This window comes from Armigeres subalbatus, chromosome 3, assembly GCF_024139115.2.
Source record: "Armigeres subalbatus isolate Guangzhou_Male chromosome 3, GZ_Asu_2, whole genome shotgun sequence".
In the NCBI taxonomy this organism is placed as follows: Eukaryota; Metazoa; Arthropoda; class Insecta; order Diptera; family Culicidae; genus Armigeres; species Armigeres subalbatus.
In genome coordinates, this window is record NC_085141.1 from 129,614,226 (window position 1) to 129,622,307 (window position 8,082).

Genomic DNA, 8,082 nt, shown 5'->3' on the forward strand with positions numbered 1-8,082 from the left:
TATGTTACAAATATGCGATCGTGCGATAGTACAATGATTAGCGATAGTAAATACAATGATTAGCGCAACGGCGCGTTTTGAAAAATACATATGGATTAAAATTCGATATGTTCCCAACTTTCCTTATTCCCACGTAGTGTTTTTTCACCAATGTAATATTAAAGTTCAATAATACTAGTTGTATGTCATGCATTGATTTTGCATCCCTTTGTGTAATAATTGTACAAGTACATTTGTGAAAATGAAACCAACAATTCACATAAATATAAATGAAAAAAGCCGCATAGTATGGAAATAAGGAGGTGTATGAAATCACCCATATGCCCAAACTACATCATCATTCCACCCAAACCAAAAAGCAGTGGCTAACTGCACGCCTCTTCTTTCCTTCCAAAGCATGAAACAAAATGGCAGCAAACGTAACGAGCGCACGAGAAAGCATGTACGTACACCCAAAGAAATCTGCACGTTGTTTCCACCTGAAAAAGTACGTAGATTTTTTCCACCTGATATTCACGTAACTTTTACCTGATTTTTCGATAGATTTTTCATTCTACGTGAAAATCAGGTAAGTTCTACCTGAGTTTTGGATAGAATTCACCGGACACGTAAGTTTCACCTGAATTTTCTGAAGCATTTGCAGCTACGTGTGCACGTAAAATGTACCTGAAAATTCAGGTGGAAACAACGTTTAGATTATTTGGAGTGTAGGTATGCGATTTTTATTTCCAACCACACTCAGAAATAAATAAATACTAAATAGGTTAAAAGTCATACTAACTGGCTATTCGCCTGGTTGACCCCGAATTAGTTTAAATTTGGATAATACTGAGATAGTATAACTTCAATTTATTAGCGCATAGTATAACTTTCCAGTATATGAAAATAGTATAACGGCGTTTGAAACATTTTGGTTTTGTTTTTGATCTGTCAGACATAATAAATAAACATTCTTTTCCTATTTCTTTCAATATATTTTAGTTACACTTTATTATTTTATTGATACAAGAGCAGTAGTTACATATAATTTTAACGGAAGTGCTTCATATTCATCGACAAATTTGATGATGGTGTCCACGTCATATGCTCTTGTCCAGGGAGCAAGGATTCGACAACTCGATGATGGCAATTCCATGCTGAACACGCTTCACAACGACGACATCCACCAGCTCAAGCATATTTCCGTAATCCAAATGCGAACTTCACACCCGGTGTTTATGCTTGGTCAGGTTTTCCTCCTCCGTTGCCTCCGTCGGGATCTGGGTAAATTACACTAAATAATCAGTGTCATTGGGTCGTAGTGACACAGATCGTCGTGATCTAGGCCCATTTCACCGTGAACTATATTTCTTGAGTACAGCGAATTTACGTATAAATTACTCCTGTTCTGGGCTGGCTCCAGTAACGTCTGTTTGGGAGAAAGTTCCAAGTTTCATTTTGACCTCTACCGTTTAAGTTTAGGATTTACCTTCGTCCCATGTTTTTGCCACTTGTTGGTCCCAGGTGCTATACTTTGCATTGGCACCTCTCCGCATTGGTCACGGTGAAACGAATCTTTTAGTTTATTTACTGCAACCACCAACACGATCGCTCCAGGTAAAGATTTCCGATTTCAGCCTTCATTTTTTCCATCACGACTCGTGCGGTGACGGCTTTTCTCTGGAAGCACATGCAAAATGAAAATTAATGATATTTCATTTACTCAATCAACATGCGTATCGTTAAAATTCTATCTATACACTTACGTATCAAAATTAAAATGTGGTTGGCCATACGCTGTAAAACTTCAATTCGATTGAATGAGCAGAAAACATGTCTCTTCGCACTTTTCAGAGAAAACATAATACCATTCTTAATAATGAAGCACAAATCAGCCTTAGTATAAATTTCAATGTTCGATAGTATACTTTTTATACTAAGCTTTGTTTTAATGTGATATATCAATAAAATGATTACAATTTAAACTATTCTTGTTTATCCTAAATTCTGAGCAGTCTTGCAAAATGTCGTGACCATCACCAGATGATCAGATATGAAAACAAAAACCACCACGCTTTTAAACGATGTTCTTAACTGACAATCACTGCAAGCGCATCGTGACATTTAGAAGCTGACACGTGAGTACCTTCGGTAAGCGTGACACCCAGATTGACAACCTCAAGCTGAGAGCCATAAAGAGCATCAGGTCGATCAGCTGTCAAAAGTGCAGGTGAGCACCGTTATTGATTGATTTTGTTGTCGTTTGATTGGACTGACGTCGTTTTTAATTGATAAATTGGATAAATCAATAGTTAAATTAAGGGTTCATTCACAAATTACATAACGCTAAAATGGACCTGGGGCTGAAAGCCCCACCCACCCTCTCGTAACTTATTTTGTATGGGAGGGTTCTGAAATTTGTATGGGCCGTATTTGTGAATGGCTCTAACTAAGTTTTTACCAATTTGATCCAGACTATCTTTTGAAAAGGCCAAATTTTTTATTGATTTTTCAAATGGATACAATCAAAAACGACGCATCCTACAAAAAATGTAATATGGGTGACTATCTCAAAATCAGTCAAAGTTTCTAATAAAGATATCGGAAACAATTCAAATTGAGCCCTACACTGAAAAAAATCAGTTTCAACAGTTTCAAAAATTAAAACTCGATTTGCGAAAAAACGCTTTTTTGATTTGTATGAAATTGTGTCTCAAGATAGGTGATTATGTTCCCTACCAACCGTCCATACATCGCAAGCTGGGCACTTTGAAGGAAAAAAGTTTTTCTAACAAAAACTTTTCTTGTCGAAATTATTTTCAGTGTATTTTTATCCGTTGCGATTAGTTACGACCTAAATGTTGTACTCTGCTTGACTGTACAGGAATATTTTAATATATGTATGTATATGTTAAATCCACTGGCACTCCTTGACACTGAGAAAAAATCAATTCCGACAAGAAAATTTTTTGTTAGAAAAACTTTTTCCCTTAAAAGTGTCAAGCTTGCGATGTATGGACGGTTGGTAGGGAACATAATCACCTATCTTGAGACACAATTTCATACAAATCAAAAAAATCGTTTTTCGCAAATCGAGTTTTAATCTTTGAAACCGTTGAACCTGATTTTTCCCCAGTGTCGGGCTCAATTTGAATTGTTTCCGATATCTTTATTAGAAACTTTGACTGATTTTGCGATAGTCACCCATACAACATTTTTTGTAGGATGCGTCGTTTTTAATTGTATCCATTTGAAAAATCAATAAAAAAATTTGGCCTTTTCAAAAGATAGTCTGGATCAAATTTGGAAAAACTATGTATGTACTTTTCTTTTAATAGCACCTCTTAAAATATTGCACAAAAAGTCAATATAAACAATAAGAACACTTAAATGTTCCCAAAAATTCTATGTTGGCTTCATGCATTTTTATCACAGCAAAATCCATTAATTCCGCTAAGTGGATTATTCCATTGCTGTCGAGCGTTGATTTCAGAACCAAACACCGCATAGGTCAAGTGATCATCACGATAGTCAAGATGACATGGATATGACAACCACAACATCAGGAAAGTTTTCCTATCATTCATGCTGGTGATCACAGGCAGAAGAAGTGAAGACATGGTGAGTGACCAAGCGCTAGTTGCTAAAATGTCACTTTCATGGTGATCGTTACACCAAGCATGTGAGATCCACATTGAGCATCACAATTGAGTACTTGACACATGACCTGGATTTTGTTACTGTCACGCTTTGCGTGACTTGTACGGTGACACTTTGCAGCACTGTTTCCAACGATGAAACTTTTACAGCTGTGTTGATGCGAGCGGATGAAGTCATCGGCTTCGGGTCTCTAGCGCGTGTGTGTTCGTCCATTAGTTTTCGTGTTCCACATTTGAAGCTTTGGAAAACTTTGCTTGAGAGGTTAGCATCATCAATAAAGCACGAAAGAAGCAACACAAACATTCATGCTGTCAGTTATATACACGGTGCGAAATTCATTCACCGCATGCAGAAATGCTACACCCTTCATTTGTTTTACTCAATATTGTGCGGTTACTTGCTAAGTTTTTTTTTAAACTTTATTAAAGTGTTATTTTAATCTCCAGATTATGTTCAACACCCTACTTGCTAAATGGACACGGTCGGTTAAAGTTGCTGTTCCTTAAATAGTTCGTTAAAGTAGTCGCTAGATTATTCGCTGTTGGTTTGAGCGAGACAGAGTATATGTCAAAAAAAATTAACCAGCAATCTGCGGTGTATTGTTCGAAATGAACGTTTATCAGCAATGGACTTTCTGCTGTACTATAGATCTCGCATAATTTATCAAAAGGACCTAAGTAACATTTTTTCATGAATTAATTTGTACTGCAATCAACAGAACAACATGAAAGCTATTGATTGCAGTATTCAAATTAATTCATGAAAAAAAATGTTACTTACGTCCTTTTGAAAAGTTAAGCGAGAATTCATGAAAAAAATTTACTTGGGTCCTTTTGAAAAGTTATGCGGGAAATGTAATAAAATGCGTAAAGCCAAAATAGAACTTTTTGGGAACTTGCAAGTGTTCTGATTGTTTAAGTTGACTTTTTGTAAATTTATTGGTCAATATTTAAGAAGTGCAGTTAAAAGAAAAGTGCATACTTCAAGACAAAATTTTCAAAACGACTTATCTGCTTTTTTAAACAAAGATTCAAACGAAGATTTGACGAATCTGATAGCTCGCCCACGCAAACCAACACCATCAACAGGTAGCGGAAACCTTCACCTACCAATTAATGGTGTTGGTTTGCGTGGGAGTTCTATCAGATTCGTCAAATCGTCGTTTGAATCTTTGTTTACAAAAGCAGATAAGTCGTTTTGAAAATTTTGTCTTGACTTAGTTTTTTCAAATTTGATTCAGACTATCTTTTGAAAAGGGTCAAACTTGTTTTTACTGATTTTTTCAAATGGATATAATCGAAAAACGACCCTTCCTACAAAAAAGTGTTGTATGGGTGACTATCGCAAAATCAGTCAAACTTTCTAATAAAACTTTTTGAAAAACTCAAAATTGAACCCTACACTAAAAAAAATTTCTAACAAAAACTTTTTCTTGACGGAATTGATTTTTTCAGTGTCTTTAAGGGGTGGATTTAACATATGTATACATAATATACTCATATTAAGTATTCATGTACAGTCAGGCAGAGTACAATGTTTTGGTCGTAACTGGTCGCAACTAGAAATACTAGAATAAGAGATCGGCGAAGACGCCATCTTGGTTCCAATCGAACCGTCAATAGTGGTTCCATTTCGACTTGTTTACTTTTTGCTTCCATAAGAAGCAAGCAAAAAGTTCAAGTGCTGCCAGTATCATTGTCATGATTTCATGCATTTTCATACGTTGCCATTTCGACACAAAGGGAACAGTAGCGACAATCTTTATCTAGTAACTAAAATATCTTTTGTTTTTCACTACGCCGGTCTCTGGTTATAGGGTGGCTAGTCGCAACTAAAGAAGCTAATAATCAAATATACTCTATTACCAATATAGTCCACTCTGGCTGATTTGAAGAGACAACGCAGTAGCGCCGCGGTGTCACAAAAGGCAAGCAATGTAGTGAAGAGACATTCCGAGGGGTGCTTAAACGAATGATTCGATATGCAGTATAACAAGTCGTAATAATATGCTAGAAATCAGCCCATGATCCCATTTTGATATCTGAGGTTAAAAATAAAATTTTGAAAAATGTAATTGAAATTTTCAAAAATTGTAAAACAAGTGTAATTTTTGCAATTATCGCACCCCTTGGCTATCGTTTTCAGGCGTTAGTTTCCTTTTCTGACGCAAGATGGTGTGAATGTGCTGTCTCTTGCCTAATATATGAGGATTCACGAAGTGGACTATATTGATAATATACTATATTTGTAATAATGGAATATAATTTTTTTTTTGAAGATATAAACCCCTTCTTAATATTACTCTTAATTTAAAAACAAACTATATTTAGTGACTAAATTAGACAATGTATCATAAAAATAGATTTGCTTGGGTTTCTATAACGATGGCTTTCATTGGTTTAATTTCAGATGAAAATACACTGAAAATAATTCCGACAAAAAAAAGTTTTTGTTAGAAAAACTTTTTTTCCTTAAGAGTGCCCAGCTTGCGATGTATGGACGGTTGGTAGGGAACATAATCACCTATCTTGAGACAAAATTTCATTTAAATAAAAAAGGGCGTTTTTTCGCAAATCGACTTTAAAATTTTTAAACTGATTTTTTTCAGTGTAGGGCTCAATTTGGATTGTTTCCGATATTTTCACTAGAAAGTTTGACTGATTTTGCGATGGTCACCCATACAACACTTTTTTGTGGGATGCGTCGTTTTTCTATTATATCCATCCATCCTCTTTTCAAAGGATAGTCTAGATTAAATTTGGAAAAACATTTTTGTTTTCATTTCGGATCATGTGGTGATTTTTCATTTCTCATTTTTCATTTCTTACTTATTCTTACTTTTCACTCCTCACTTCGCACTTCTCACGTCTCACTTTTCACTTCTCACTGCACACATCGGCCCATACACGCTTACTTCAGTTCACCCAAATATGGGTGAAGAGTACCTAAAATCCCCAAAAAGTGCACATACCTAGATTTGGGTGAATCACCGTTTACCCATATTTGGGTGTTTCAGTATAAGAATAGTTTATAGGTGAATATTACCCAAATTTAGGTACTTTTTCGAACTTCCACATGGGGTCTTTTGAGAGATTCAGAATTACATATTCATTGTTCGGATTGTTTATTAATACAAAGCAAATTTTTTTTAAGAATACGCGATGAAAATCATTTTTATTTATAAAAAAAAAAATATGGTGCACTACAATGGGGTAATGAACTATAATTAAGAATTATCTCAGGAATTATATAATACCGGGAGATGTTCCGGTTAACCTGATATATAATACCGGGAGATGTTCCGGTTAAACCGCAGAACCGAAGAAGCTGAAGCGGATTATATTTGCTGAAACAGAATGATGTGGTCCTTGTTGTTGGCGACCTACTGGTAATATAGCTAATGTTGCGTATTATTCTGGACAGCTGAAGCTGATATTTCCACGGTCGACAACCAGTTGACAATTGTTGACCGTAAACCAACGTGGATGAGGTCCATCTATAAAATAAGTTTTAATTTAGATTTAACATCTCTCGTTTTATTATGGCCGTCGCAAATTCACCTTCCATCTGAATTTCCTATACTGAATGCAGTAGGGCGAATTTCCTCTCATGGTGGCTTCGATTACTGCAGACTGAAGTTTCCGAGTAGTCAAAGCCGGCCGGAAACAATCTGAAATTTTGAAAAAAATATGTACGTGGAAGGTTAAAATAAAATAATTCTGGTCATAAATATTAATTATTCAGTTGAATACTCACCGGTAAATGAGATATACATCTTCAAATAAAAGAATTCCTAAAATCTAGAGAGAACTAAATGACACGACCGAGGAGCACACTGGTCTCCATGATGATCTCGACTGATCGAAAATGTTTCGTTTTTCATCCAAATATGGGTAAATTAATTCACCCATATATAGGTAGTGTTGCCAGGAACCAATAACCGGGACGTGATTGTCCCGAAGAACCGATTAAAAAATCATGCAACCCAGATGAGCTCACGAGACCAGCACCGCCAGAGGCGCTAGTGTATTTTACTCAAATTTTGGTAAATTTATTTAAACGTGTTTTGATAAGTGTAGACTTTTTTGCTGTGAGTTTTTGACAGATTCCTAACCTCACCCGTTTACGTTTATTTACGTTTTCCCGGTTTTCTCATCTCAGGTTTTCTCCGTCAGTAAATACCTAATAATTATTGGAATTATCCAATTATTATTAATTTCAATAAAATACTGGCGTTGGAAGAGTCATTTGGATCGTAATTTCTGGCGCGCGAGCCGGATCAGAGCGACCTGTGTACCATGCACGTAGCATCCGCTGTACTTGCGCTACGACAACGCTTGTGCCGATTTGAGCAAAGTGCACCGAGCTGTGTATTGCGGGACCAAATTTTCACCAGGACATTCGTCCTGCCGTGAAGCGAAGTTACTGCTACCGAGCTACCAG

General features: G+C 36.0%; 2 long non-coding RNA genes across 2 annotated transcripts; both read right to left on the reverse strand.

The window, feature by feature from the left end:
• Nucleotides 1–948: 948 nt before the first annotated feature.
• Nucleotides 949–2,073, reverse strand: LOC134220395 (uncharacterized). Its single transcript, XR_009981885.1, has 3 exons — nucleotides 1,746–2,073; nucleotides 1,469–1,659; nucleotides 949–1,408 (listed from the first exon to the last, which is right to left on the reverse strand). It is a non-coding gene; the product is annotated as an uncharacterized LOC134220395 (long non-coding RNA).
• Nucleotides 2,074–6,896: 4,823 nt separating this feature from the next.
• Nucleotides 6,897–7,538, reverse strand: LOC134219350 (uncharacterized). Its single transcript, XR_009981545.1, has 3 exons — nucleotides 7,396–7,538; nucleotides 7,200–7,309; nucleotides 6,897–7,135 (listed from the first exon to the last, which is right to left on the reverse strand). It is a non-coding gene; the product is annotated as an uncharacterized LOC134219350 (long non-coding RNA).
• Nucleotides 7,539–8,082: the final 544 nt, after the last annotated feature.